Source organism: Pituophis catenifer, unplaced genomic scaffold, assembly GCF_029215685.1.
Source record: "Pituophis catenifer annectens isolate HBS135680 unplaced genomic scaffold, rPitCat1.0.hap2 SCAF_5, whole genome shotgun sequence".
Classification (NCBI taxonomy): domain Eukaryota; kingdom Metazoa; phylum Chordata; class Lepidosauria; order Squamata; family Colubridae; genus Pituophis; species Pituophis catenifer.
The window spans coordinates 34527671-34537893 of record NW_027256885.1 but is presented as its reverse complement, the minus strand read 5'-3'; the positions used below and the strand labels follow the sequence as shown (position 1 = coordinate 34537893).

General features: G+C 52.9%; 2 pseudogenes; both read left to right on the top strand.

Annotated features, from left to right (window-relative positions):
- The first annotated feature begins 6785 nt into the window (after positions 1 to 6785).
- Positions 6786 to 7729, top strand: LOC139317656 (general transcription factor II-I repeat domain-containing protein 2-like; annotated as a pseudogene).
- A 190-nt stretch (positions 7730 to 7919) lies between these two features.
- On the top strand, positions 7920 to 9613 carry LOC139317655 (general transcription factor II-I repeat domain-containing protein 2-like; annotated as a pseudogene).
- Positions 9614 to 10223: the final 610 nt, after the last annotated feature.

The window sequence follows — 10223 nt, the reverse complement described above, 5'->3', positions numbered from 1 at the left end:
CCGTGCCCCCATCAGTCTCCGGATGGTGCAACGACGACAGGCACACCTGCACCTCCAGCGTGGCCATCAGGCTTTTCCAGAAGCGGGCCGTGAACTGGGCCCCGCGGTCCGAAACCACCCGGTCCGGCAGGCCGTGGAGGCGGAAGATATGTTGCAGGAACAGGCGAGCCGTGGTGCGGGCCGAGGGCAGGCCGCGGCACGGGATGAAATGTGCCATCTTCATGAGCGCATCCACCACCACGAGGACGGTCGTGTACGTAGCGGACAGGGGCAGGTCTGTCAGGAAGTCCATGGAGATGGCTCCCCACGGTCTCTCCGGTGTCGGCAGCGGCTGGAGGAGTCCGGGAGGGGGGCCGGACGCGGCTTTGGCCTGTCGGCACGTCACACAGGACGTCACGTAGGCGTGCACATCGTGCCGTACCCGAGGCCACCAAAAAGTCCGTGTCACCAGGTTCAAAGTCCTAAAGAAGCCGAAGTGCCCCGCCGCGGGGTTGTCATGACACTGGTTCATGATGAGGGCTCGGAGCGGACTCGTGGGCACGTACAGCCGACCCCGATGTCTGAGCAAGCCCTCCTCCACGGTCCATGGGGACGCGGGGCCGACGTCCGCTCTCCGCTGCTGCGACCAGTCGTCCCATCGCTGCGCTTCCAGCACCTGAGCCCGCAGGTCCACCGGTTCCTGGACCGCGGCCAAGGAGTCCGCTGGCAGCACCGTCCGGGGGGAAGGGAGTCCTTGGGGCAAAAGTATTCTGGCTTACGGGATAGTGCGTCCGCCCTCTGGTTGAGGTTGCTCGGAATATAGGTGACGTGGAAGTTGAACCGGGCGAAAAACAACGACAACCGGATCTGCCGCTGGTTCAACTTCCGTGCCGTGGTGAGGTGCTCCAGGTTCCGATGGTCCGTCCGCACCTCCACCTGGTGTCGGGCCCCCTCGAGGTGATGTCGCCAAGCCTCGAACGCGGCCTTGATGGCCAGCAACTCCTTTTCCCAGATGGTGTAGTTGCGCTCGGAAGGGTTGAGTTTCCGGGAGTAGTATGCGCAGGGAAAAAGAGTGCCGCCATCCACCGGAGCCTGTAGCAGCACCGCCCCAATCGCCACGTTGGACGCGTCCATCTCCACCACGAACGGACGGTGTGGATTGGGGTGCCTCAGGACTGGCTCCGTGAGGAAGGCCTGCTTGAGGACCTCGAAGGCCTGCTGCTGCGGGGGCCCCACTGGAACGGGACCTTCTTCCGAAGGAGCTGGGTCAACGGCAAGGTCAGGGTGGCGAAGCCCGGGATGAAGGTCCGATAGTAGTTGGCGAATCCCAACAGACGCTGGACGTCCTTCACCCGACGCGGGGGTTCCCAACTGCGCAAGGCCTCCACCTTGTGCGGGTCCATCGCGATGCCCTCGGGGGTGATGATGTGCCCGAGGAACTCTATGGAAGTCTGGAAGAAGTAGCATTTCTCCAACTTCGCATAGAGCTGGTGCTCCCGCAGGCGCTGCAGGACCTGGCGGACATGCTGGAGGTGACTTTCCGGGGTCCGGGAATAGATCAAAATGTCATCCAAGTAGATCACCACGAACCGATCCAGCATGTCCCGGAACACATCGTTCATCAAGTGCTGGAAGACCGCGGGGGCGTTGGTCAACCCGAACGGCATGACGGTATACTCGAAGTGTCCGTACCGCGTGCCGAACGCTGTCTTCCACTCGTCCCCCTCTCTCATGCGCACCAGGTTGTAAGCCCCTCGGAGATCGAGCTTAGTGAAGATCGAGGCCTCCCGCAACCTCTCCATCAGCTCCGGGATCAGCGGCAGGGGGTAGCGATTTCGCACTGTGATGGCATTCAAGCGCCGGTAGTCACAACACAGGCGCAAGTCCCCCGTCTTCTTTTTAACGAAGAGGACCGGGACCGAGAGCGGGGAGGTCGAAGGCCGGATGAACCCACGGGCCAGGTTCTTTTCCAGAAAGTCCCGTAAGGCGGCCAGCTCGGGCTCCGACATGGAGTACAGGCATCCCGATGGCAGGGGCGCGTTGGGCATTAGGTCCACCGCACAGTCGTAGGACGGTGCGGGGGCAAGCGGTCCGCCTCCTTCTCGCTGAACACGTCGGCGAAGGGCGTCAGCTCCGGAGGCAAGGAGACGTTTGGGGCAGAGACGTCCTGGCCGGCGCAGGTGTGGCGAAGGTGGTCGACACACTGCAGGCTCGGGAACGAGATGGCGTTTCTCGACCACGCCACCTGAGGGTCGTGCGCCCGAAGCCAGGCCATCCCCAGGACCAAGGGAAAGTGCAGATCCGCCGTTACGTAAAACTGGATCGCCTCCTCGTGGTTTCCAATGGCGAGGCGCAAGGGCTGGGTAGCGGTTTTGATGGGCCCCGCCACGAGTTCCCGCCCATCTATAGTTTCAACCCTCAACGGAGGGTTCACTGGAACCAAGGGGACTTTGTAATGGGCCACAAAGGCCTGGTCCATAAAGTTCGTGGTGGCCCCCGAGTCCACCAACGCGTGCGCTTGGAGCCCCTCCGACCGGTTAGCCAACAACACCCGGGTGTTCAAAATCAGGTGCCGACGGGGCTCACAGTCCACAGCCGCCGACTCCGGCGGGGCATGGTCACGTGCCTGACCCAGAGTTTCCCCTAGGCCAGGCCTGGCCCGTTTCCCGGCTGGTCACGCCGAGACTCTGGAACAGGCTTGAGCGATCCACTCCGCTTCCGGGGACACGAGGCGGCAAAATGTCCCGCCTCGCCGCAATAGAGGCACAACCCCCCTTGACGTCTCCGCATCCGCTCCTGGGCCGTCAGTTGAGGTCTGGCTGCTCCGAGCTCCATGGGCTCCTCAGCCGTCGCCACAAAATGCTGTGCGGTCCGGAGCGCTGTCGGTGCAAAACGCGGGGGTGCCGACGCTGTCGATGGTTCCGGAAGAGCCCGACGGGGCCGTCGCCGTTGCAGGCGGGCGTCGATGCGCAGGCATTGGGTCACCAGCGCGTCGAGGGTCGGTGGCGCCTCCACACGAACCAGCTCGTCCTGCATCTCGTCAGAAAGGCCGTCCTGTAAGGCGTCCATCAGCGCCACCTCATTCCAAGCCGAATCCTGGCCTAGCAGTCGGAACTCTGCAATATAGTCCTGCAGGGGGCGCTTGCCTTGGCGGAGGTCCTTGATGCGCCTCGCTGCCGTCTGCACCCGGAGGGGATCCTCAAACATGGTGCGCAGGTGTTGTAAAAAGCCCTGAAAGTCCAGGAGCAAGGGGCTATCTTGCAACAACAGGGGCGTGGCCCATCGGGCGGCAGTGCCAGAGAGGGAGCTGATAACAAATGCCACCCGAGCCCGGTCATCCGGAAAATCCTCCGGCCTCATCGCCATAAACAGTTGGCATTGTCCCAAGAAGGCCGGAAACATCTCCTGCTGCCCAGAAAACCTATCTGGCACGTTCACTGGGCATCTCGGACGGGGAGGGGGAGGAGGTGGAGCTGCAGGAGCATTTCCCAAAGCAAGTTGGGCAGTTAGCTGTGCTACTTGCTGTTGCAGAAGCTGATTGGCCTCCAGCATCTGCTGTATCTGCTGCTGCAGCTGTTGGTCCATCGTGGGTTAACGATGGAGTATGGGGTGACGAACAAGATGATCTGTCCCCGTCCCCACACACACACAACACAGCCAGCCGAGGGTTAAGGAAACACTTTGGAACGCACCCAGTTCTTATCTCCCTCTTGGCAGCGATAGACACACCGTCTGCCAAGGGACTTTATTTTCACAAACAGACAGATAAGATACGAACGTTCAAGAAAGTCCAAACAGAAATAATATTCCTCCCAGCAGTTCCGGACGAGGCTTTAGTGACTGTCCAAGGTTTACTTTGTTCGTCACAAGGATCCTTTGACCACTACCCTCTATTATATAGTCTCTGGGGTGTGGTCCAGTGACTCAGTTCTAATCCCTAGCACGCCTCCTAAGCTGCTGCAAACGTTTATCACGCCTTCGGAGGCGTGCGTCCAGGAATGATGTTTCATTATCACTTTGATTCGAATCAGCTGTCTCCTCTCCCTCGACCGGCACTTGAGACAATGCCCGAGGGGAGGGGCCTGGAGAGGGAGGCCTGGCTGACTCCTCTTCCTCATGCTCGGAGCTTTCTTCCTCCGATGGGACAGGCTCAGAGGGCGGGGCCACAACAGTGAGGATCTGGATGGGGAGAAACAGACTCAGGCTCAACCCATCCAAGACTGAGTGGCTGTGGTTTCCGGCGTCCCGATATAGTCAGTTGATGCCATCACTGACTATTGGGGGCGAGTCATTGGCCCCCACGGAGAGGGCTCGCAACTTGGGTGTCCTCCTGGATTCACGGCTGTCTTTAGAAGAGCATTTGACAGCTGTGGCCGGGAGGACTTTTTATCAGGTCCACCTGATTCGCCAGTTGCGTCCCTTTCTGGATCGGGACTCCTTACGCACGGTCACTCACGCCCTCGTCATTTCCCGCCTGGACTACTGTAATGCTCTCTACATGAGGCTCCCCTTGAGGAGCACCCGGAGGCTCCAACTGGTTCACAGTGTGGCCGCGCGGGTAGTTATGGGAGCGACGTGGCGATCCCATGTAACAACTCTCCTGTGCGAGCTGCACTGGCTCCCGGTGGTCTTCCGTGTGCACTTCAAGGTTTTGGTTACCACCTTTACAGCGCTTCATGGCTTAGGACCTGGTTACTTACGGGACCACCTTCTGCCACCAGTAGCCTCTCACCGGCCAGTACCTTCCGCCGTGCCCTCAAGACCTTTTTATTTCAGCAGGCTGGCCTGGCCTAACTTCCCTTTTAAAATGTAAATTTTAAATTTGTTTTAAAATATTAGGGGTGTTTTAATTTGTTTTGGGCCAAATTATCTAATAGGTTTTTATATTGTCTTTTAAATTTTGTAGTTTGTGTGTTTTATCTTTTTGGCTGTTCACTGCGCTGAGTCCTTCGGGAGTAGGGCGGTATATAAATCCAATAATAAAATAAAATAAAATAAAATAAAATGTTCAGAAGTCACAGATACAAAAATAAATACAAGACTTAGACAAAGACGAAGAAGAAGACGAAGCTACCAACGTTGTTTTCCGGCAAAGCCCAAACGCCGTTGCTGGTCTGTTTTAAGCCTTATGGGAAGGGCCAGTCATCTCTTGGCCCTACTCCCGAGTTGTCCTCTTTGCTTGAGCTGCTCTTGCCTTCTGGCAGCTCTTCTCATGCGTGCATTAGGAACAGGCTCCTCCTGTTCCTCTGCCTCACTCCTATCAGTCTCTGGAGGCTCTGGAGTTCGCACCTCACTCCACAATGGCCCTGGCCCCATCTCTGCCTCCCATAAGGCTTAAAAGACCAGCAATGGCTCTTGACCTCTTTGCCAGAAAACAACATTGAAAGAATTGGTTCTTGTTTCACTGTATTCACTTCTTGTCGGCATCTTCTGCTTCTGAACTTTTGCCAAGAAAAGCCTTTGGCAGTTTGCCTAATTATCCCAAGATCAGGTGATAAACTGTGGAATGGTGTTTTGAAGAATTTGCTTTAATTTAGTTTGGACTACGCTGAGAATGAGTTAATTCTCAGCTGTTCTAATAAAGTCTGTTTGTTTTCAAACTGTTTGTATTTAATACTAACTACTTGGGCCTGGGTCACAACACAGGAGCCCCGCCGCACCTCCATTCTCCTCCAACTCGGAAAGGCCACGAGCCCGGAGGGAAAGCCACCGATGCAGCTCGCCAGGTGTCCAATAAGCCGTGCTTGGCCCCGTCCCATCTTCACCACACTCGCGCACCTCAGGGCCCCACAGCCAAGCCACCCCCATCCTGCCACCTGCCTCGCCTTGCCTCATCCTGCGGTAGCACCAGCAGCAGAAGCCCCATCCACCAGGAGCCCCACTGCCCCTCCGCTCTCCTCCAGACCAGGAAGCCACGAGCCCAGAGGGGAAGCTGCCATCACAGCCCGCCGGGCGAAGCAGCCACCTTGGAGTGGCACCCACGAATCTCACCCCCCCACCCTCCCGCACCCACCACGAGCAACCTGGTCAAGGAGAGCGAGCACAGCAACAACAGCTTTGAAGAGGAGGTAAGCGCGGCAGGGTACCCCCTCAGGGAAATGGGGCTGGGCTGGGTTCTGCATGCTGCCATCTGAGGATGGCTGGGCTTCTCATAGTGGAGGTTGCTTTCTTCAGATATGGCCCCCGCAGCTTGCACCCCCTCTTCTGCTGCCTAACCAGCATTGCCTGCGAAAGCTAAATTTTGGATAGATATTTCAGGGATTTTGAGCTCTATTTCTGGGCTTCTTGGACGTAGGAGAGTTGTTGGGAAAAGATGGAGACCGTGGTTCCTTGTTTCCTATTTGGGAAAGCTGGATGTGTCTTGGTTTTTTCCCCCTACAATCAGAGACTGAAAGGCAGCCCTGAAAATATCAGAATCTGCTCAGAAGTGGAAGTAGCATAACTAGAGAGGTTGAGTAGCCCTTGTGACTGCTAGACCAGCTTTGGAGTGATGGTGGATTGCTGATTTTTTCCTCCATCCATCCAGAATCTCACCTGTATAAAATGCATAATTTCAATTGTATCAAAGAGGGCTGCAATCACTTGCTTTCTCTCCATTGATGCTGTGATGTTGCTAAACCTGCTCAAAACATCCAGACTCACAGCATCCTACTGAGCCTCCAGAATGGATTCCTAGAGCGCTCACAACTGCTCGCCTCACATAGCACGTGGGAGTTTGAGCTTTCTGTGTAGTCTCATACTCCATATATACAACATCTGCTGTGAAGAAGACCTGTGTGCCTATACCGATATTTAAACCCTCAAAAATGGCCAAATGGAAAGTGGACTTTGAAAACAGGTGCTTTCAAAAGAGGTAGGAGGCAGAGTACATGTTTGTTGACATTGAAGATAAGGCTGTGTGCCTTGTTTGTGGAGCCAATGTGGCTGTACTTAAAGAATATAACATGAGACGGCACTATGAGACGAAACATCAGGACAAGTGCAAAAACATGGACATACAGCAGAAGCTAAAGAAGGTGAAAGAGTTGAAAAAGAGTCTGATGTCACAGCAGCATATGTTCAGAAAAGCAAAATCACAAAGTGAAGCTGCTGTGAAAGCTAGTCTTATAGTGGCAGAAGAGACAGCTAAATCAGCCCGGCCATTTACAAAGGGGGAGTTTTTGAAGCGCTGCATGATTAAAGTGTGTGAAGTCTTGTGTCCAGACCAAAAGCAAGCCTTTTTTAATGTAAGCCTAAGCAGAAATACTGTTGCTGATCAGATATGTGAGCTTGCCATTGATTTACAAGTACAGTTGATAGAAAAGGGATAATATTTCATTGCATATTCCCTTGCTGTGGATGAGGGCACTGACATCACTGTCACGGCACAGCTGAAAATTTTCATCCGTGGAGTGGACTCAAGTTTATGCGTTACAGAGGAACTTTTGGATATGAAATCAATGCATGGCACTACCACAGGAAAAGACATATTTGAAGCAGTAGCTAAATGTGCAAATGACATGAAACTGCCCTGGAACCAACTTACAGGACTGACAACAGATGGAGCACCTTTGATGTGCGGGGAAAAGAGTGGATTACTGGGAAGGATGTGAGAGAAGATGAAGAGCGAGAATTGTACAGGTGAGCTGACAGCATATCACTGCATCATACACCAGGAAAAACTTCAGGCAAAGCCCTGAAGATGGAACATGTAATAGCAATAGCACTTAGACTTATATACCGCTTCATAGCGCTTTACAGCCCTCTCTAAGCAGTTTACAGAGTCAGCATATTGCCCCCAACAATCTGGGTCCTCATTTTACCAGCCTCGGAAGGATGGAAGGCTGAGTCAACCTTGAGTCTGGTGAGATTTGATCTGCCAAACTGCTGGCAGCCAGTGATCAGCAGAAGTAGCCTGCAGTACTGCACTCTAACCACTGCACCACCGCGGCTCATGAGTAATGAGCACTGTAACACAGACAGTTAACTTTATAAAAGCCAAAGGTTTAAATCACTGCCAATGTAAGTCTTTTCTGGAGGAAATACATTCTGAACTTGGTGATCTGCCCTATCACACAGAGGTGCGATGGCTAAGTCGAGAAAAAGTGCTCAATAGATTTTTCAAGTTGAGTAAGGAAATCGGTCAGTTCATGGAAAGTAAAGGAAGACTCCACAGTACTGCGGGATGAAAAGTGGCTGTGTGGATTAGCTTTTCTGTGCGACAAAACTAAGCATCTCACTGTGCTAAACCTTCAGCTTCAGGGACGGGACCGTGTGATCACGGACATGTATGATGCAGTGAAAGCCTTTCAAGTTAAGCTGCGACTGTGGGAGATGTTGCCAAACAATCATAAACCAAGTCTCCACCGCTGTGTTCTCAGATGCTCATTTTGCTGATAAACTGAGCACACTTCACATGGAATTTACACGTCGCTTTGTTGACTTTGAAGCACAGAAATTCAATTTTGGACTGCTCAGTAATCCATTTGCAGTTGATGTGGAGAAAGCACCTGTAAACATCCAGATGGAGCTGATAGAACTCCAATGTAACAGCACACTTAAGGCAAAGTATGATTCTGTAGGGCCCACACAGTTCACCAGGTTCATGAAACAATGCCCCAACTCTGCCTACAAGCTGCTCGAATGCTCTGTATGTTTGGTAGTACATACCTGTGTGAGCAACTTTTCTCTGTGATGAGGGTGAACAAAAGCACACACAGAAGTCTTCTCACTGATGCACACCTCCACTCTATCCTGTGAGTTTCCATAGCGCAGAACCTAACCTCAAACATGGATGAACTTGTAGGCAAGAAAAGATGTCAAACATCCAGCTCGGACAAAACGGCATGAGAGAGAGAACTAAATTGAGCTAGGCTAAGATCCAATATTGGGACAAAATTCAAATATTATAATTCTAAACCTTTGGTCAAGACAGAAGTGCCTCTTCCGTGCCAAGGTGCTAAGCTGGCAAAAGGTATTTGATGTAGGTACAGAATTGTAAAAGGGCAAACTGACCCTAAACAGTTACATCCTGTTGTTTACTGTTTATTGCATCCCAAATGTCATGCATATCCCCAGATAAGAAGGACTGCATCCTTTACTGCCCTTGAGGCGTCTTCGAGCCTCTTATCTCCGTTTGTTATGTCTTGAGCTCCGGAGCAGAGAACCTGAGTATGTGAGAAGAGGATTGTTATTTCCTTTCCTAGAGATAGATGAAAGGGCAACTTCTACGTGTGAAATGTATCACTCTTTGTAATGATTCTGCCTTTAAATTGTATAAATACATGGCCAGAAGAAGCCATCGGGGTTCAGACTTTTTGCTTGTCTTTGGACTGTTTGAACCGTGCACAATAACCTCTTTCCTGCATTGAAGAGCTTGGCCTGGTTCCATTTCTTTTCCTGCAACAGCTGGCAACTCCGCCGAGACCAGGTACGAGGCGATATTTCGCTGAGGGCCGTTCGACCCCTCGGGACCATCGGGAAGTCGCTCCTGAACATTCTCCAGGTGCCACGGGGGTATATCTCCGGGAGACGGCAGCGGCAGCCCTGTGGGACTGACGGTGCTCTGATCGAGTCCAAGAACCCTGCGGTGCAGGAAAGGTGGTCTGAACAAATTCCTGGCCAGGAATCTACGGAGTGGGAATGTTTCAAGTGAGTATATTGTAAAGGAATTGTACCTGCCTCATTTGAAGGCAGAAGAAGGGACTTGATCACTCCCTTGGACTCGGGGTGGCTACCCTAACGAAGTCCGTGTCAGGTTGGGTGGGTTGGGTAAGCCGTCGCAGTTCTCATTAGTGACCGTGAGTTCCAGGGCTACGAGTCAGCGGCAGTGTGATAGAATGGGAGGAGCTTAGAGAGTGCCAAATACTCTGTTGGCATGCATGTTAAAAGGTTTTGACAATTATTTTAGCAACCCTTCCTATCCAAAAGGATCAAAGGATCGATTAAAATTTTTATGTAGACATGTGTGGCCACAAATGTGGACGGGCTGGCCCCCTGAGGGATCGCTAAGGGAAGAAACAGAGGATAAGTTGTGGGGAGTGATCGTAGTGAATCAGGATAAATATCCTGATCAATTTCAATATATTGATCAATGGGCGAGAGCCCTAACAGAAAAAGCAATGTCAGGCAGAAATGGTTAGGTTATTTGTATCTAGGGCAGGCAGGAAAAGTAAGGGGGAAGGGCATTGGCAGAGGGAATGCCCAAGACAGATGGTGAGAGGTAGAGGGATGAGAAGACCGGATTTTGGGTCAGGGATGCGTGG